Raw genomic sequence first — 22,019 nt, forward strand, 5'->3', positions numbered from 1 at the left:
GGCTATTGAAATCCACTCAGTTATGATTGCGCATGTCGTTCAGTTCACTGAACCGTTTGATGATTAGGCTAAATATTGATAATTCAACAATATGCGTTCAATGGCATGTCAAAATTAAAACTGAGTGCCTGAAGAAAATCAAGCAAATTTGCGGTTAGAGAAGTACGCACACTCAGGAGATGCAGTAACTTCATAGGAAGATGTAGAAAACATTGATCGTTTGACAATTTGTCCGTTCACATATTTTTCAAGTTCAGGATAAATAAAAGAAAGACCAAGGTATAATGCCATACGTAAAAGGATAACGGACGGCCAGACTTGGTCATTACATTTACTTGTTACGGAGAACGTAATATATCACAATGCGAGAATTGACCTAAATTGGGATTTATTTGCAATTGAATTTGTAAATTGTTTCATTAATTTACTAGTTTAATCAATAATTTAATCAATACACACACATGATAGCTCTGCGCAGTGGCAATATCGTACCCAATGAGGTATATCCGAGGTACGATTGTTGCTAGTTGAAAAAAATACCAATGATTACTAAGCCAACGGCAGTCCTACGTCAACCTTGGGGTTATATCATAGGTATAACCCATCCATAGTTTTTCCCAAAATATATATTTGTATCTCGGGATTTGTTAAAGTTACCAAAAATGTCTAGGTGCCCAAAATCGAATCTCTTCTCTCGGCTTCGATCCTACCCAACTTTTTCAAAACAAAACGGATCAACGTGAATTTTTTACCGCCAGACAGAGATCGAAATGCTCTCCGATTTGAGACGAAAAATATCCATTTTCACCTAGAGGGAAAAACAGCTGAGAATATAGGAGGCGAGAGAATGTTATACGCTCACTTCGATTCTCGCGAGAAACGCGAAGCCGATTTTTATTTTTCGGTGAGTAAAGCCGGGTTCAGACGGTGCGAGTAAGCATACGAGTAGGTCTAGTCAGTTACTGCAGTGCAGCTACTCACACCGTGTGAACACATCATGCCAGTTAGTGTCATGTGTAATCCGGCGTGCGAGCTACTTCAAAGTTTTTTGAATTCACTCGCACTCGCAACTCTCAAAACGTCAAAAACAGAATTTAGCCTCCGAATCAGGGATGCCAAATGTAAAGACATGTCTCTATTTTTAAGGTATTTGAAAATATGCGAAGATATTTATAGACTTGAAAATTATTGGAAAAACAAATAAAACCCTCATAGTTTCTAAACGAAATCGTTGTTATTTTGATATGCACGCTGGCTGGGCACGCTTTCTTTTTGAGATAGCTTTCTTGAGAATCTCTAATATAGAATCATTATCAGGCATAATTTTAATTCAAAATTTACTCACAACTTGCAAAGAAAGTATTGTTCTAAAAACATAATACACATCCGATTTTAAAAAGTACATTTTCATTCATTATTTCAATTTTGACGCGTATTTATTCCACCTGCAAATCTACCATCATTTTTATTTCAAAAATTGGTACACGAAGCTGCTGGCAAGGCAAACTAAATAAAATTTAAAAAAAATCTTTTAGGTTGTCATTTATAGCATCACATACTTCCGGAATTATCTTAGCTATGAATGCTTTCGAGATTCTAAAAAATATCGACAACAATCTGAACGATATTCCAGAAGCAAGGCACATCAATGTCGTTTTTTAATTTCACTCTTGCAGGTATAGCATCCCTCATGAGTGTATCTTGGCGTTGTATTTTTGGACCAATGGAATCCAACAGTGTTTCCTCTAATTCAGGTGTTTTTCTCAACACTGCTCTGTACTCCAGAGGATCATCATCAAAGAGTTCCTTCCATATTTTTTTTATTGCTCCTTTTCCTTGCATTCAATTCCTGGCCCAAATCATTTCGCCTTTCTGCTTTTTCGGATAGTACCTTCAGTTCGAAGAAATTCAGCACAAAGTATTTTTATTATAAAATTGTGCAACTAAATAAAATATATTCATCTGAAAACCTGAGACGAATACTGCCTATAGAGAAGTCGAATTCAGATCAATCATCTGTCAAATTCGGACCTGATTGCTGTTTCTGACTATTTGATGGACATTTGAAAAATCGCCTGGCATCTCTGGTAAACCCGTGTCGTGGTATCTGGTTTCTTGTCAGCAGCTCACATTGTGTGAACGGACAAGGCGAGTCAACCATTTGTCAAGCGAGTTCACCGGGTCAGTAGCTGCTCATTGTGAAGTCAGCTACTAGCAACGTATAAATGGGCCTTAATGATTGCCGAAAAATGGTGTCGTTTTCAGTGACTCCTTGATGCCGATAATGGTTTTTCACTTCTTCAGTACAGCTGAAAACATGCGGCAATATTGGGTTTCATCGTGAAGTGAACATGAGATGGAGTAATATTTGTACAATTCAGACGCTCTCCAAATGCAGATCGTTTGGACGCTGCTCTAACAGACTAATGTTGGTAAAGTTAGCTTTGATTTTTCGCTCCATATTTTCAGTACCAAATGAGAGACGAAAAAGCATTCTCATTGAACTTCCGAGATAGAGATTTTCCACATCTCTTTCTCTCTGAAAAAGAATTTTCCAGCCGTATGGCACCCGCCATGTTTTTGATGCCAACATCTCACACGTTAGAAGTATTTGTTTTCTTCAAAACAGCGATCCGCGTTGACGGCAGTGAGCTTCGTTTACTAGTTTAGGGGAGCGTCAAAGAACAGCTGATTTTCAGTCGGAGTGAACGTTTTCAAAATTAAAATTATGAATGAAAATTAGCTTTCCCATATCAAATTAGTATTCTGTTTAAATTAAAAACGTTTTTGTTTGCAGGTGGGTAAAAAGTCTCATACGAAAATTGTTTATGAAGACAACTTTATATTATAAAGGAAGAAATCAGCATCAATGTTGGAATTGTATGACCATATGGATGAATGAAAGTCAGAAATACGTGTTTCTAATAATTAAATAACATAATGTGAAAATTTTCATTCAAATTTTAAAATTTGAAAACCGGCTTCGTGTCTTCTTATCTGGTAGAGATTACACTAACGATTTTGGGACCCAAATTATGACTCAAACTTGAAGTCGCCACCAGACGTCGACGTTATCGCGAATTACCAATTTACCATCTGACATATCGTGATGTCGATGATGAACTTTTACAGCAGAGGGATAGTGAGATAGGCGGTGACGGTAGGTAGAGTGAGATAGCGATAATCGTGTAATACACCTGGAATTTTCGGTGAAAAGGAAAAGACGAATTGACTGAATATTTATCGCGCAGCCGAGCGAGAATTTCGATCTCTGCCGTCAGAAGAAACAGCTTTACCAAAGAATTTGCTGTTAAAAAGATTTCCGATACGCTACTACGATGCTATAAAATGAACACTGATTCCGGATTTTAAATGTTTCAAGCTTTAACCCTTTGCGGTCGTATTAAATTTGAACAAGGGGAATCGTACTGGTCGTAATTATTTTTACTTGAAAAAGCAATTATGTATAACTTTGTGAGACGTGTAAATTTTTTTCTTCGCGTAATATTTTTCGAAACAGCCCCTAAAATGCAGCCCTGATTTTCGCATATATCACAAAAATAATTAGTTGTGTGTCTTCAACCTTTAATCTTCCTGTTTGAACATACAGAACAATGATCTTCACATCTACACATTGCCGCAATGCATGAAATGTTGCATTAAGCCTTTCCTCAAGCATGAGTAAAAACTTTTGTTTAAACTGAGTTGCGTTATTTATTATTCATAGAAGCACCGTTTTGATTCGTGAACAAGTTCACTAGATATTAAAATTGATTTATAAAAAATAGGAACTGATAAATTGTTGCATAAAGTATAAGATTAGTATAGTTCCTTGCTATGGTGGCTGAGAGCAGACAAACGACCCCAAAGAGTTAATAACTATAAGTAGTAATTTTATAACTTCGAAAAGTAATTACCGCCTCGAGTTTGTCGTCGGTAGAGGTCACCCGTAGTGGTTTTATTCGGTTTTAGCAGCTCATAGTAAACCACATCCAGCTGGTCCCATCAAACAGACAGCATAACCTTCTGGCCGTGAATATTCTGCGCGGCTGTCGATGCTGATGCATGGCCGGGGTATCCATAGGTTGCCCGACGTTTAGGATTGTCATAATGGACCCACTTTTATTTGCAAATAACGGTTCGATGCAAAAAACCCTTTCTTTTATGTCGTTGGAGTAGTTATTCGCACGTGTTGTAAAACCGAAGAAACTTACCGGTACACCTAATACATCTTCACTTTTGTACTGGGGTTTAAAATCAAAGTTTCGAGAACGAGTACAAAGTTTGGAGCGTTAATATCTTTCTACCGGAAGAACGAAGTGGTATGAAAATAACATTATTCGAAAAAAAAACATCTACAAGAGATAATTTTTTTACTTAATGCCCATAAAAATTGTTTCAATAGCTCAAAACTGCTTCGAAAACAAACTATTTAAACCATTATAAATATAGATAGCTTCTTGAAGTTTCATTTCATTCTCGATTGGTCTGCGGTTGATGCATGATACATGATGCGCCGGCTGGCCAATCTCTGTCAGTTTCCCTTTTACTGCCGTGATTAACAGACATGCAAAATCGTTTGCTTGTGAATGCATCCAAGGGGTAGAAAATTATTTTGCACACATTTGGGCAGTCAACTAGGTGTTCCCGTGATGATTTTTTATATCACGGAAAAGATATTTCGGACGTACGGAGGATTGAATAAGCTTGTCTTGTTGATTTGAGTGTCGAACGTTGAAAAGAGACCACAAGCGAAAGAATATCCTTTCGTATATATTTGAACAGACCGCAAGACAATTCCAAGAGAAAACAAAATATTTATTCATCCATTTATTGAGAATTGATTAAGATACAACTTCAAACAAATGATTACTCAGCCAATGGAAGCCATGCGTTTACTTTGCGATTATATCACAGATATAACCCACTCCTAATTTTTTTTTGGAGGGGGAAAAGCTGCATATTTTAATAATGACATCCTTCAACAACTGGAAGGTCAGGGTTTAGTTTTCATGAAGTCCCGTTCGCAGGCTATCGACCGCTCCAACCATGTCAGCATCAAATGAAGGAGTTCAGGTTTTGTTGAATAAGCTAATCCAAGAAGCCGTGTCCATAGGGTTTGTAGACAACTCTTTGGGCTTATGAAGACAACATGGTTTGGCTGAGAATCTACAGTGTGTGACATTTTTAGAACTGTTTAATCTGTTCACTCGTTCCCGCAGTTTCAACTGATCGCTGAGAAATGTTTCTGAGCCACACAGTGTGTTGTTAAAAATATGAGCTTGAGCTTGGGTAGACTGTACAATTCGTAGTTGCTCTCCGTGATTGACCTGAACCAGCCAAATTGCACAAATAATTGTTAGTGGGAAGTGGTAAGAATCAGGATTCACTGTGGTAAGTGATGTGATTATGTAAACGCAATCTATTGAATGGAACTAAATTTTGAAAATCTCATATCTCAACACGCGGCAGAGATCTTTAGGTATCCTGAGAAGGAAAACTTGTAACATTAATTAGATTTTAAATTTTTCTGCACATATTTGTTATCGAAATTCAATCGCAACTGCGAAGTTTTAACTGTGGGGAAACCTGAGAAGGTAACCGAGAGAACTCATCTAGAAACAATCACCCTCAATTAGAGTATAAATTAACACACTAAAGCTACTATGTTCATACTAGTTCCATATTTTGGTTAAATTTGATGAACCTCTACCGACACTGTGATTTAACCGTCTCAATCTGCTCCTCCGTGTACTCCGGCGACCTCGTCTTCTTCCTGCAGACGATTCCTTCCATCTTGAGGGTCCGATGGATCAATACGTGGGAGCAGCCATATTTCCGACCGGCGTCACGCAGGCTGGTTGCGTCCTTGTTGTCAAACAGCTTCTTTAACGATGTCTTCCTCTGCTTCGTCATTATCGTCACCGGACGACCACTTCCGACCTCCCGCTCTACGTTCAAGGAACCCAGGATACGATAAACCTGAGAAGGTAACCGAGAGAACTCATCTAGAAACAATCACCCTCAATTAGAGTATAAATTAACACACTAAAGCTACTATGTTCATACTAGTTCCATATTTTGGTTAAATTTGATGAACCTCTGTGCGAAAATGGGGCCACTCGAATCGTATGCAATCGCGAGCAGTAAACAGCTACACAGAATTGCACCGGTGCGGCTGTCAGTGTCCCCTCGCGCCACCCGAAATCGGCCAGACCAAGCGAACAAAATAGCTCGTCTCCTTACCTTAGCTATCGTACAATCAAACCATATGTACTCGGATTCAACATAACTGCACTCAAGGCTACGTTGACAGTGGATCCGAGCTCACACAAAAATTTGACTGCACAACTGACGAAAAAAAAACAAACCACTCTGCCCGCTCGAAGCAGCAAGTCCGAACAAAGCGAGGGAAAGCAATGCATCCACACCAATATCATTCAATGCAGCTGCAATCCCACGACCTTAACATCTCGTACGGCCACCTCTCGCACACAGTCGCATCCACCATCACAGTACACGAGAGTGTGTGTATGAACACTGAATCTGATTTTAAAATCCGAGTTCCTCGACCCTTTTAAAAAAAGGCTCAACATAGAATCGACGAGGAAAGACATTTGAAATTATAATTCTGCAACCACCTTATTTGGAATCCAGAATTTAAAAAAAAAACATCATAGTTTATAGTACAGCAGAAACTCGAAAAAAAGAGAAAAAAATAAATACAAATACATACAAACACATATACAAACATTTGCGAACAGTAGGGTTGAGTGACCAAATCCTTCTCCTCCAGTTTCCAAGTCCTTCTGTATGCAGAGAATAATATTTTTTGGCAACAATACAAGCTAATCACAATCTACACAAACTACTTTAGACACGCAACATAAAGTGAATTCTGACAACTCCATAATGTGAGGCACATCCTGGAGTTCAGAGTCAGTCATTTCAAGATGAATTCAAATGGCAGCTTACATTGCAACTGCTGCAGCCCAGTTAACGAAACCGAACATTAGGACGCACTCGCTAGAGAGGATGATGAATCTCACTCTCCGGATCAATCCGCCACTCGCTCAGAAACACGCTACACACACACACACATCCGCCCGTCACCTCCACATATTCGAGTCACTGATTGCAGCGGGAACTCCTGTTTTGCCTATGATTGTACTCAAATCTGGAACCGTTAACACACAGCTGCTATATGAAATGAAATGAAATAAAATCTCTACCCACACCCACAGGAACCCACAAAAAATAAATGTAATGTTTATAATATGTATGAGATAGGAATGAAAAATAAAACTTAGCGCGTATCCTCAGTCCAGCGATGTCGGCGCTTTCTTTCGATGTGATACGTTCACTACGGAGGAGCAAAAAAAACCAAAGAACATCTTCATACTCGTTAGCAACTCCAAATCAATCACATGAAGCTAAGCATAGATTTTACCATAACATATATTTGTAAACAGTCTTCCCGAAACCGATTACGCGACGATAAGAACACAACACGCATTTGAGAGCGCGAGAACTGAGAGAGACACGAAACCGAGAGCGTGACGAACAAGAGCACATTGCGAGAGTGCCGACAATTACGAGCCGAAAAAAAATGGCTTCTCTCGATCTGATGTCACTTTTTATTTTTATCTTACTATAAAACATGGAATTCAACCGAATTTCACTGGTTTTCATTCCACTAGAACAATATTCATCAGTTTCACTGGTCATGACACTTTAAAACGGCAGGAATCGCAAGCACATAAAGGTCAAAGCACGGAGCGCAAAAACACACGTCAACTCCAGTACGCTACTCAACCCGAACTCTCACAGTGTGTGGTTAAAAATATTGTCGCAAACTCGATGAAGTGCTCATTATAATTGCTTGCATTATAATGCTGTGGAATCAATTTAAGGGCTAATTACAGCTACTGGAGTTTGGTGCCTCTCAAATACTGGATCAAGGGCACAGTCCCTCCTACCAGCAGTTTATTATTTCATACATCTGTGTTATCTGTACTTCTGATGCGTTGTACTACATGTAGTAACGGGTGTTAAATAAAAAATGAGAATTTTTTCAATCACATATAAAAAAAAAATTTCATCGATTTCAGTATTTTTTATTTATAACATAATGTATTTTCTTCAAAAAAATGTCAGTGAATGTTTGAGTAAGGGCCGTGGTCTGCTGTTCGACGCAACTTTGTCGCGATGCTCTCACAAGAACGTTGTACGGCACTTACGTCCATTTTCCGGATACAATTCCGGATTCTTGTAATCAGTTGATTCGTGTCCTTGGCCCTCCAATTGTTTTTATACACTAGGGCACTGAGAGAGCCATAGAAATCATCTATTGGGCGGCACTGGAGCAAGTTTGTTGGGTTACGATCTTTCGGCACGAACGGTATCTTTTTCTCCTCAAGATACGCCAGCGTCTTCTTGGCGTAATGGGAAGACGCATTGTCCGGCCAGAAGACGTACTTCCCATCCACGTGATGCTCGTTCAGGAACGGCAGCAGGATTTTATCGAGGAACTCTTCTCGATAGATTTGTTGGTTGATTGCCAGACCGCTCGGCTTAAACCAAGGCTTTGAAACGCCCCGGTCGGAAATGGCGATGTACAACATAACCTTTTTCTCAAACTTGTGCTTGAACTTGTATTTCACTTCAGGCGGTGTGGATGACTTGTCGCTGGAGTAGTAATTATCATTTCCTGGAATATGCGTTTTGGACAGCGGAAAATTGCTTTCGTCGTCCAGAACGAAAAAGACGTCCCGCGGTATTTTTTGGTCATCCACCGACACTGTGATTTAACCGTCTCAATCTGCTCCTCCGTGTACTCCGGCGACCTCGTCTTCTTCCTGCAGACGATTCCTTCCATCTTGAGGGTCCGATGGATCAATACGTGGGAGCAGCCATATTTCCGACCGGCGTCACGCAGGCTGGTTGCGTCCTTGTTGTCAAACAGCTTCTTTAACGATGTCTTCCTCTGCTTCGTCATTATCGTCACCGGACGACCACTTCCGACCTCCCGCTCTACGTTCAAGGAACCCAGGATACGATATACCGTACTGACAGGTACATTTTCTTCTTTAAAATGTGCCACCGTGAACTTTTTCCCTTGCTGGAAATGCGTTTCGTAGAACCGTACAATGCGTTCGCGGAGCACGTGCTGTCTCGACGCCATCTTTGCTTTGACTAAATTCAAACTAACAAAACCAAACACGCCTACTGTTTCTAGGGAGCCCAAAGAGCAATTTTCTTGGAGAAAGAAAATTTTACGCTCTTTATTTGAGTTACTGAAAGGTATTGAAAAAAATTTCATTTTTTATTTAACACCCGTTAGATCTAATGCAGAATATTTACAAACCAAAGGTCCATCTCTGAGTAACGTTGTGATCAGACCCAATGCACTGGTATTTCTTCTCGCTGTTGAAAGGAACAGTCTAGTTGGAATGGGCAATAAGAAGGTTGTATTAAATCCATTGATTAAAAATTTGCTACTGAAAGCCGAATTCCAAAGATGCTTCTAGATAGCTAGATAAAATAAAATGAGCAAACCAGGCGAAATATCTTTCGGACCCGGTCTAAGAACGGTCAAAGTCATCCAAAGAAGATGCCGAATTTTTTAAAGCAATTCAAGCTCGACACATATTCTGAGTATCTGATAGCGAACTGAAAAAAATCGATTTGACAAACTGGCAACTACGAAGTTTCGGAAAGGCAGCTTTTGTTAGAGATACCAGGACTCCGTAGTCATTTGAAGGCCGCTGGAATTAATTCTAATGATGTCATTAATAAGATTGCATTAGATGGGTTACATGTCATGAATTGGGATTTTCCTCAATCGGTTTCAAATTTTACAGTGGATTTGAATCTATTTCTAACAGTGTACGTCTCTGTGTCTGTCATCTTGTTTAGTTGTGAAATTAATTAAAATGTGAAATTTAAAAAAAAATAATTAGATTTTATTTTTTTTAATGGAATTCATTAAAAATTAGGGGTAGATGATGGGTCAGATATGTCTAATACTTTGAGCACTGTATCGTTATTGCTGTGCATTCGTTGAGCCCACAACAAGAGAGCGAAGGCGCACTCCACGGAAAGCACTCGTACAGTATCAGTGTCCCATATTTATTTGATAAGATTTATTTGAGTCACATTTCGACATCCAAGAATAAACCATATTTTATTTATTTTCTTATTTTGTAACTGTCAGTCTTTAGTCAAGACCTTTCATTTGATACCCATATTGATGAGCGTTTGAAAAAAAATACACAAATTTTGGATTTGCATTTTTTCACAAATAACAGTGTTCTACTACTACGTCACTAGGACTACGTCACGGTTCTTCCATGAACTACGGTTGTTTTATGAACCAAGGCTCTTTTTTAGGCCGATACTCTTTTGAACCACGGCTTTTTTTTTAACCGAACTTCTTTTTTGAACCGCGGTTCGTTTTTATTTGAGCCGAGACTCTTTTGAACCGCGCCTCTTCTTTGAACCGAGGCTCGTGAGCGCTCGCTCATCTCTATTGTATATTACACAGTAGCCATCTTTCAGACGTAAAGCCACCGGACAGCGGAGACAGTTGATATGATCATTTTTTTTTTAATTTTTTTTTATTTTATTTTACAAACATCAACAGGCTTGTTTGCCCTAATGACAGAGAATTAATTATTAAATAATAAAACTAATAATAGAACTATAGAACTAAATATTAAACCTATAACAATTATAACTACTTAAGAACAGCAGAATAGAGCGCTTTGAGGGAAAGGTGATAATCAAAAGACGAACTACAAAGATTGAACACACGACACATACTGGTTACGGGTTCATTGTAGCCGTAATTTGTTCGAGATGGTGGAAGGTACAAGTAGTTACGGGTACGCAAATTGCGACGACTAATGTTAAAATTAATTAAGTATAGCAATTCGGGGCAATCGATATTTGATAAAATAATATCAGATACAAAAAGCGCTTTGGTAACATTCCTTCGAGAGCCCAATGAATCCAATCCTATGAGACTACAGCGATCCTCGCAGCTGGGCAGATTAAATGGGTCATTCCATGGCAGATTACGCAAGGAAAATCGAACAAATTTTCGCTGAATCGACTCAATACGTTGTATACTATTTTGGTATATGGTGACCATACAACGCAAGCATATTCTAGAACGGATCGAACCAATGCACAATATAGGGCCTTGATGCAATGTACATCTGTGAATTGCTTCGTGACACGGAAAATAAAGCCGAGGACTTTGGATGCTTTAGAAGTGATGTAAGCTATATGATCACAAAAGGTTAGTTTAGAGTCTAATATAACTCCAAGGTCTTTAATAATGTCCACACGTCTCAAAATTTCACCGTGCAGTCTATATTCAAAGCATATCAATGTGCGCTTTCGAGAAAACGAAATAACCGAACATTTGGATGGATTTAAAATCATTCTACTCGTTGCGCACCATTCAGCAAAAATATTCAGCTGCTCTTGCAGAAACTCCGCATCTCCAGTCTCACACAGCATCTCACACGAAAAAACAACTTGAAGTCATCGGCGTAGAAGAGCTTCATCTTCACTTCAGACGAAAATTAATGTCATTAAGGTATAGCAGAAAAATATATGGGCCGAGGTGGCTCCCTTGCGGAACACCAGACGTTACACGAAAAGGAGAAGATATAGTGTCTCAAATTTTCACCGACATGATACGATCAGTGAGATAAGACCGTAGGCAGAATAAGAAGGGACCTTTAAAACCAAGACGTTGAAGCTTAGCTACAGCGATGTTGTGGTTGATTTTGTCGAATGCTGCGGAGAAATCGGTATATACCGCATCGATTTGCTGTCGCAGAAGAAGATTCGTGGAAGTCGACCGTTTAGACACGAAACCATGTTGTTCCTCGACGATGTAATTGTTGCAAGCATGGGTGATAAAATCCAATACGATGATTACGAATAGCTTGGAGATGGCACAAAGGCACGCGATTCCTCTATAATTAGTTACATCCTTCCTAGAGCCTTTTTTGAAGACAGGGAAAACAAAAGAATTTTTCCAAGCAGTCGGGAAAGTCCCACTCAGTATGGAGCGGTGGAACAAAATACTCAACGGTAGCGAGAGACTACTGAAACAAATCTTCAGTACGATAGATGGAATTGTGTTATTAATAACACAACAGTCCGATGTTTCTTGCAGAGCAGATAAGTTGTATGGATGAATCGCTCTCCATTCGACCGTGGATCGATCTCCATTACTTATAATTGTTGTGTGGACGTAGTTATTCTATAACAACACAAAGATGATCAATTGTGGACCCTGAGTTTTGAACTCACGATCGATCGCTTAGTAAGCGAACGCGCAACCAATGTGGCTACGAAGACCCCCTGAGGGATATAAAGTTGTTTGAATAAAACAAAATCTTCTTCGTCCTTCTCTCTGTTCAATAAATTGCATCGCAAATCGAAAGGCAGTTTTGAGAAATAATTGAAATCGATGCAAAAAAAATATGAACTAACTTTTCTTTTGTCAATGTAACAAATTATCCGTATACAAAATTTATTGTAGTTTTCAAAACTGCCTTTCGATTTGTGACATTAATCATCAAAAACGTCTTCATTCAAACAAGAATATCTTTGTAAGGGTCCTACAGAAATATTTTAAGAATCAACTGTAAGCTGGTTGATAAGGCTATTGAATTGGATTTGCTGTTGAATTAGTTGGCTAAAAATTGTGTCAGTCAATCTTTGAAAAAACAGAAGAAACCCGAACTGTTATTTAATTCCGATGTTTTTGTCCACTACATCTACACACACCAAGATAAAATTTGTACGTAAAATAGTTAAATCATAAGATATTTAAATGACGTACATCCCATCTTTATGCAATTTTAATTTTAATGAAAAAACTCGGCATTTATTTTTCGGGTAACCCAATAGTTTTATAAAAACATTGAGTACGACATAGTCGAACGTGGCGAATGATTTCATTGCAACTTTTCGCACTGTGTTTTGAATGATTTAACCAATAGAAACAAAAAAAACGAAATTAATAATTCATAAATTGCAAAATTGGGTTTGTCACTAAAACTGTACTTTAAAACTAAAACTGTACTTTATCGTTGCTCGATATCAAGTGCAAATATTCCGTCCAATACTGTAACCATCAACACATTTTTGACAGAATCTTTTACAACCATAATACATGTAACGTTCCAAATCATTTCGAATATTATTTCAATTGCTTTAAAACCCGAAATAAAAAAGGTTTTTTAATGACTGACTATTTTGAAATGTTTCGAATTATTTTACCACAACAATTCTTTTGCTGCTGCATTTATGCTCCTCAGACTACCAGTACTATTTTAAACCCACTACTGTGCTCAATGTGACCATATGACAAAGTTATAACTTCCACCTTATCACTGTGAAATCAGTATTAAGTACATCCCACTCCCAGCGTGGCAGTGCGAGTACCAACCGCAATCCACTATCACATCCATCTATGATAAATGAACTTTGATTAATGTGACAGTGACAGACTTTGTCATCATCTTTCCGTTCAGAAATAAAGCAATTGCTACCCATCGAATGACTGAGGCTGAATGCCATCAGAAACTTCGGTACGCTGAATCAGACAAGAATTATCACTGAATAATGAATGCAGGAATCTCATGTGTCGCAAAGGCATGAGGAATGCTCGGGGAGAAAAACTTCGATTCGCACATTTTCTCACAATATGTGCCGCATCCATCTCACAGTGTGCACTTTGCTCCTGTCCCCGCCGGGAGAGCATCGCAGTCGGTATATACCTACATACCATCGGAGACACCCGTTCACTCCGATCTATCTGTTGGAAAAATCTAACTCACATGAATGAACGATGTCATCATCATGAATCATGTCAATCAAACAGTCGCTCCATGTGCCTTCATGGTTTTCCTTTTTTGCTATTTCCCGGACTCTTCTAGTCTTCTATCTATCTTGACTCCTGGTACTGGTGGCTGTCATTTCAACAGTTGCCAGCTATACAATATAAATGGATATGGAAATGAACTCCTTTTCAAAGTTATAGGATGACAACGACGACGAGTGACAGTGCACAAATAACAGAAGCATCAGTGGCAGCAGAGCATGGTTAAAAAACGGCAAGTCAGACAAAAACGGGTGCATGACACTGGTTCAGTTCGGCTCTTGGAGAAAATGAGAGATTGAAAAAGAATGAAAATTTAATCAGCAGAAATTGATCACACATCCCGCACGTAACTAACCGATCAATCAAAGTCGTTTTGTGAAACATGTTAAAAATAGAGAACGAAGAATTGAGAAATGTCACAAGGAAGCTACCGAAGGTCTCGTCTGCTCAACTCAGGGAATAGCGACAATGATGGGATGACAAAAAAAGACCATTGAGACGGGTGTCAGGTTAGGATAGAATGACACCTCAGCACTTATTCGTGTGCACCCTGGGATTAGTAAATTAATCTACCAATCCAATATGTATCATCTCCGGATCTCTAAATTCCTCAAGGAATTATGACCATAGTCGCTTACCCTCACGATTTTTTCTAAAATTAAAAATATACTATGCAGGAATCTCTTTTCATGAAGTCATTATACGATTATAACAATATTTACATAAGTCATTCTTTTCATCAATTCCCAGGGAACTATTTGAATCATGAATCATAGTTTCTAATTGCAGTCAACACGGCGCATTTTAAAGTTCCGTTTTTTCGTGTTTGCGTTCGCCCACATCGCACTTCGCTTGAGTTTGAGCTTAAGTAGATTGTACACTTCGTAGTTGCTCTCCGTGATTTACATGAACCAGCGAAATTACACAAAGAACACACTGAATGACGCTTAGGAGTAGCAAACCATTCTCATTGTGCAAGTTTCGGTGAATAGACGCCGAAACGACGCCGACCACGTCCTTACAGTCTCCAGAAGAAGGGAAGGAATGTTAGTATGATAGTCGCCGCCCAAAGGCCAGAGCGATCGTCTCTATAGCGTGGTTTCCTAGCGATTATCAAGGAAGGGATAGTTGTTAGTGGGGGAAGGTAAAAATCAGGATTCACTGTGGTGAGTGATTAGTAGTTTTTCCATTTCTTTCTATGCATAATAACCATGGATATTGAGTAAAAACGGGACACGTAAGCCAAACAAATAAACAAAATGCCATGTTTCGAAAAATCCATTTTGTATCGATGACTGCTATGTAAAATCCCTGCGAATACAGTAAACATCCGGTAACTGAACCAGAAAAGAAACCCAGTAATCGACATTCGCTTTATAACGGGACTGGCATGTAAAACGTCAAATAAATTCGAGGGGAACTTCAATGAATTGTTTGATTCGCGTTGATCGTGAGATTGGATAAACAAAAGGCTTCCACTGAAAGTTTTGTATCGAATGCGAGAACACGTAGAGTAATGCGGGGCAAAGGTGCGCACCTAACTGTTGTCGTCCAATAACTCTTGAAATAAAAGCAAATAAAATTCCGTTTGCTTGCTAAATTGAAACTATATATACTAACTCCGAAACGTACCTATTTTAATACAAAAAGACAAAAGCGCACCTTTGCCCCATAGTGGGGGCAAAGGTGCGCACATATTGAATTGAACTTCTGTGATAATTTATACCAAAAATAAATGCGTTACCAGCGGGAGAAGCATCATTACTAAATAGTGTAGGCACCGTCCAGTAGGCAGGAAGGGGGTGTTATGTGTTTTTTATGGGTGGAGAAGGTGGGTGTTATAGTCGAACATACCACGTGGAAGTTTTTGGGAGGAAGGAGACTGACAATAGATAATATCCGAAAATGTCCAACATTTGAAACAGAATTCGTTTTTATTAACAAACTAGCTGACCCGGCGAACTTCGTCCCACCCAAAATTGATATATTGATATAAATCATTTCGAACACTCAAGTTCCCACAGAAATTATTTTTATGTACATAATCTATACTCGCGGTATATAATTTCTGTTTTGTCATATAAACCTGATACAGCTTAAGACGCATCCGTCCTGATACTGACTGTTTAAATCCGTTTCTCCGTTCTTGAGTTAAATTGTGAGGAGCGGATACCAAATCATTTTTATTTATATAGATCAAGTTTTTAAATACATAGTTACCTTCACTTGATGTATTTGAAACTCATTGTTGAAAAAAAAACAATATTGATTTGAAGTTCATTGTGAAAACATAAACATAAACGAAACATAACCGTTATTGAATTGAATGCATGGTTAAAATAAAAAACATTTTTAATTTGAAAAGAAAAAATGCTTCTAGAAAAAATGGCTGTCTTAAACCCCAAAAAAATTGATTTTACAAAAATTTTCAAAAGTGGAGGGCTCAAACTCAAGGACGCTCAGTTTCATGCCGAGGTCCATAAAAATCATAGATAGAACTCAGGGCACAAGAAAGGTTGAATTTTTATACAGGGTGGGCCATATGAAGTGGAAGCATCTGGCAACCCCATAACTTTTGACAGAGATGTCAGATTAACAAATGTCATACCGCGTTGGAAGCGTCATTTCAGTACAATTTTAACCATGGAACAATACACACCTAAACAACGCGCTGAAATTGTTCAGCTGTACATTCAAAATAACTTCACAATTGTGTTAACTAAACGTGCGTGGAAAAATAAAAATAAAGTTAAAACATCGCCTGGAGACAACACTATACGTCGATTATATGCCAAATTTATATCGTCTGGTAGTGTTGGTAATGCCAGTCATCTGTCCAGACAATGACCAAGACGTTTCGACGAGAATATTGATGCCGTTCGAGCCAGTGTTGCGGGAGCGTTATCGGACAATGATAACCAATTTTTTATTGCCATTTGTTCGTGAAAATGAATTGGACAATTACTGGTTCCAACAGGACGGCGCTACATGCCATTCAGCGGCTGCCACGACCAAATTATTGCGCGAAATGTTCCCCGGAAGATTAATATCGAAAAACGGCGATTATGACTGTCCACCGAGATCACCTGATTTGACGCCTCCTGACTTTTTTTATGGGGATATTTAAAATCCAAGGTATACACTGGTAAACCAAGGACCCTGGCTGCGCTGAAAGAGAATATCCGACAAGAAATTGCTGCCATATCGGCCGAAACATTGGGCAAAGTGATGGAAAATGCCGAAAAAGGGCACATTTTGCGGTCAAGGCCAGAGGCGGTCATTTACGAGATATCATAATCAAAAAGTAGTTAGAACAAATCTCCTTGGACCAAAATAAATGAATTTTAAAAAAAATTTAAAATTCCACTTTGCTATTGCAAAAACAAATCCTTCCACTTTAAATGGCCCACCCTGTAGCACTGCACAATGGTCCAGGAGATGCATTTAAGTGGAAATTAGCATTTAGAGCTTGACAGTTATTCTCTAGACAAAAACTGTCTTAGACAAAGTTGTTACTCATGATAGAGCGCTCGTTTTTATGTTGTCAAAAATAGGGTGACCAAAATTTTCGATGAAATAAAAAATCTAACTTTCTTATTTTATAGATAGAGGTGAACATAGTTCGACAATGTTGTATCTCCAATATTTTGAGACATCTTTGTAGAACAAAGTTTTTCTCTATCTCTTGAAATAAACGATATAGCGCCTTTTTTAAGTTACGTTAGGATCATCATGAAAAAAACTGTTTTTTGCTCTAACTTTTATATTTCAAATTTTACATGCAAACTATCTTCGAAAGACTTTTAGAGCTTACTAATACAAACAATTTTCGATGCAGAACTTGTCAATATTTCAAATTTACTCAAAGTTATTGATATTTCTTCCCAAAAAACACGCTCTTTTCATTTGTTTGTCATTCTTTCTGGGGCAAACGTAAACAATGTTTATTGGCGGAATTTGAAAGAGCAGATTTCACTCTATATAATATGTGATTTTCAAAACTATGTTATTTTTTGTGTTTGAGTAAGTTTGAGTGTTTGAGTAAACGTGTTTTTTCTGCTTTTTTCTGCAGTTTTTTTTTCATAGATAGATAGAGATAGAGAAAAACTTTGTTCTACAAAGATGTCTCGAATGATTGGAGCTACAACATCGTCGAACTATGTTTACCTCTATCTATAAAGATAAGAAAGTTATATTTTTTATTTCATCGAAAATTTTGGTCACCCTATTTTTGACAACATAAAAATGAGCGCTCTATCATGAATATCAACTTTGTCGAAGACAGTTTTTGTCTAGAGAATAACTGTCGAGCTCTAAATGCTAATTTCCACTTAACACTCCTATATTCGCGCATTGGTCTGTCAGACCGAGAAATCAATAATTCGTTCATTTCTCAGAAAATATCAACACTACGACTTTGCGATTCTCTCTAGCTTCCTTATTCGTCGTTCGTCACCGTTTAGCGTATCGCATGTGTTGGTACAAAAGGGACGTGTACCACTTTTTTAACACTTTCGGTCTGACACACCGACGCGAGTATAGGAGTAACTTTTTTGGACAAGAAGCTTTTTTCCTAATTTAGAATATTGTTCAATGAAATGTATAAATTAATGTTAGTGGTGTGGTATATTTATTGATTATAATGCATAAGATCATTTTCGAACTATTCTCATTTGATTTCAGTCCCTTTTGTAACTGGATTGAACGGATCCATATATTAATTATATATTCGTCGTTAGATTCATACGTTCAAAAGCAAAATATAAATGTTTGACTTTCGTATAGTTATTTGCTAAATATAATGGTCATACATATACACACTTGTGAAGAATTTCACTTGTGAATGAATTGTAAACAGTAAACTATAAACTAATCGGTGGCTTATGGTAATTTTTAACAGTTACAGCTTCGGAGATATGTTTTTATAATGGATAATATCCACAAGAAAACAAGAAAAAGAAAAGGAAGTTCTTAGAAATCCTTCTATATGATCTTCTTATGCCCCATCTAAAAAATGCATTACTTCTTAGTTTACCAAGAATACAGAGACAAAGAATATTAGAAATATGCAAACTTTATATTCCAGAACCTTTATCATCTGGTAATTATCTAGAATGTCGTTACATATACATTCATTCTTCTGTTTGATAAAAAAAAACCCGAAAAATACGCAACAACTGCATGAAATGTAGAAAGTATGTTTGTTTCGAGCATGCAGTTATGCTATGTTCTGATTCTTACTCCAATGAAATCACAATCGATTAATACGTTTTTTTGTTGTTTTATAGCTCTTTATACTTCCATGAATTATATTCAGTTACTTTTAATTAATAACAGTGAAAAAATCGAATTTCGTTATTTGTGTTGGAGTATCGAAAATTACTCTGTTTTGAGGAGGCTGAAATAGATGACTATTAAAACATAATAAAGAAGAAGAAAACATATTTTTTGGAGTTTTTTCATTCAATCATATCCTTTTCTTCAAATAAATGCCAATAAAGCCTGAAAAATACACAATGGCCACATTACAGAGAAGTTCAATTTTCGGTCTGTGATACCGTGCGCGAGTATACGTGTTATGATTTTGCACGCGAGTACAGGAGGGTTAATTGCATCTCCTGGACCATTGTGCACTGTGTTATTGAAAAGAATGTCAAATACGATACAAATCGATGAAAAGACGGGACAATTAGAAAAAACGGTGGAATTTCGTTCTGAATTGTTATGAACTATTAATACAGTCGCAATGCTCTTGCTCGGAATAATGAAAATATTTGTTTTTCAATTGTAATTTTCTAGCCTTTTTTTCAATATCGACATAAATGGAATTTGTACAGCTAAAAATCTTGCTCTGGAGACCCGAATTTAAATCTCCAAACTCTATGTGTTGAATCAGACGTATGATTTTCGTCTTTAAGTATCGTTTTTCTGCTACTTGTAAAAGTTAATGTATGATATGGTTTATCTTTAGATAACATTTGGTTTTTTAACCATAGAATCCAACAAATTCTGTTAGCATAAAACCGCACTCGTCATCTTTCATTATCGTGTTATAACCCAATCACAGATTGATTCCTCCGATTTTAACGGTACGGAATTTCTGATGTTGGAGATCACAGTTGGTTATGAAAATCTTTTGTTGGGAGTTTATTATAGCCCACCGAATATTGAGAATTTCCAAACAATTTGAAGAATTTACTTAAGAATCTAGAGATGAAACGGATATTCGGTACCCTGCCTATCCGGTCAATATTTGGTATCCGGTTGGATATTAGAAAAAAACAGTGATTTTTCAATAACAGAAGATAAATCATAACCGGAGCTTGTAATGCTTGTTAATTCTTTTTTGATTTGTAGTAATTTAAGTGTACCCTATTTCAGATTATCATCCCGGAAGTTATTAGTTTTTCTTAAATTTTGAATACAAATAATTGGTTGTTGCTCTTTGCATATTAAAATGATGTGGCACAAAATCTGTCTGGAAAGCCATGGTTATCGTAAGAAAAGTCAATTAAGAGAATCGATCAAAGTAAAAATTAGGCAAAAATTATCGAATAATGAATAATAAATAATTAGCCTTGTACAGAATTTATTGAATTTTCAAAACTGCATTCTGATTTGGGAATAATCGTATTATTGAAAAAGTATTCATTACAAAAAGGGAAATTTTTCATCCTATCAAATCATTTTCCTGTAGTAAGATAACCTACAGGAAGGTTAATTGAATCAAATGAACGCTGTTGGATAAGGTTAATTGGATTTTCTATTGACATGGTTAATAAAACACTGCGTTAATCTACAAAACTTTTAACAAACAGAAAAATGATTTTTTTCTTTCCAGTATTGTTATCCGCTACACCTACACACAAAAAGATTCAAGTATTCACTTCACACACTTCAAAACCTGAAGCTTTAAATGAAGCTTTAAAATAATGTATATCCCATCTTTATGCGTTGGTTTTTCACAAAGTTACAGCGTTTCTGAAATTACTTAAAAACTTCGATTTCGCACTACATTTTCATATTTTTTGTCGAGTGTAGAATCAACGACATAGTATTGCATACTAGGAATAAGATTTACAGCTATAGTTTTATTTAAAAATGATTATTGAAGTATTATTTGAATCCTATTAAAACTTTTTCCATGCGACAACGACTATTACCATAATAGGTACACTTATTACAAAACTCCAGGAACACTATTACCGCAATGGGTACATGGAAGCGGCATTTTCAAAAATGTTTTTTATACAACTTAGCCAATTAATGATCAAAATATCAGTGAGAATCTTCAAGAACAGAGTTCAAACTGATAGAAAAAATATACTTTTGTATACTTTTAAACTAAAATAGAGTATTTATTCGCAAATTTCTGCAAGTTGGTGACATATCTCCTCCATAATTGGGTCACTTACCCTATAAGCTCCATTTTTTCTATTAAATCTAATGCGGTTGGTTTTGCCCCTTCATAAACATTTGTTCAATAAAATAATATGCTCTTCAGTCTACCCAAGAGCTTGGAAAAGTGCTAATATTATACCTATCGAAAAGAAAGGAAATAGTTTGCTTTCGATTGATTTCGCCAAAGCTTTTGATCGAGTTTCTCATTGCAAACTGGTTAATAAGTTAATTTACTCGTTTGTGTTTCACAAGACTCTGATAATCTTATCAAGTCTTATTTATCTGGATGAAATCAGGCTATGTTTTATAATGGAATCATGTCTCCCTTCTCCTCTATTGAATCAGATGTTCTATCTTAGGCCCACTCCTGTTTTCGCTTTTTATCAACGATTTACCCTCTACTCTTAAGTTTTGCTCCATCCATGCTTACCGATGACGTTCAAATATATGTGTGTACTTCTGTTCCGACTCATCGAGAGAACATGGTTAGAAAAATCGATCATGACTTGAGTAATATTTGGCAATGAACACGGGAAAAACCTACTTTCAGTGAACCCTTCGAAGACTAAAGCAATGCTTATTTACAAGCAAAAAACTATACCTACTCGAACTCCAATAATTTTTGATGGTCTTGTTGTTGAATATGTCGATAAACATAATAACTAAGGAATCATATTCACATCTAAAGGGTGTGTCACATCAAATT

The 22,019-nt window shown here is 37.2% G+C and overlaps 1 pseudogene; it reads left to right on the forward strand.

The window, feature by feature from the left end:
* Positions 1 to 466: 466 nt before the first annotated feature.
* On the forward strand, positions 467 to 548 carry LOC129780762 (U4 spliceosomal RNA; annotated as a pseudogene).
* The last annotated feature ends 21,471 nt before the right edge of the window (positions 549 to 22,019 follow it).

The sequence above is a fragment of the Toxorhynchites rutilus genome, chromosome 3 (genome assembly GCF_029784135.1).
Source record: "Toxorhynchites rutilus septentrionalis strain SRP chromosome 3, ASM2978413v1, whole genome shotgun sequence".
NCBI lineage: Eukaryota > Metazoa > Arthropoda > Insecta > Diptera > Culicidae > Toxorhynchites > Toxorhynchites rutilus.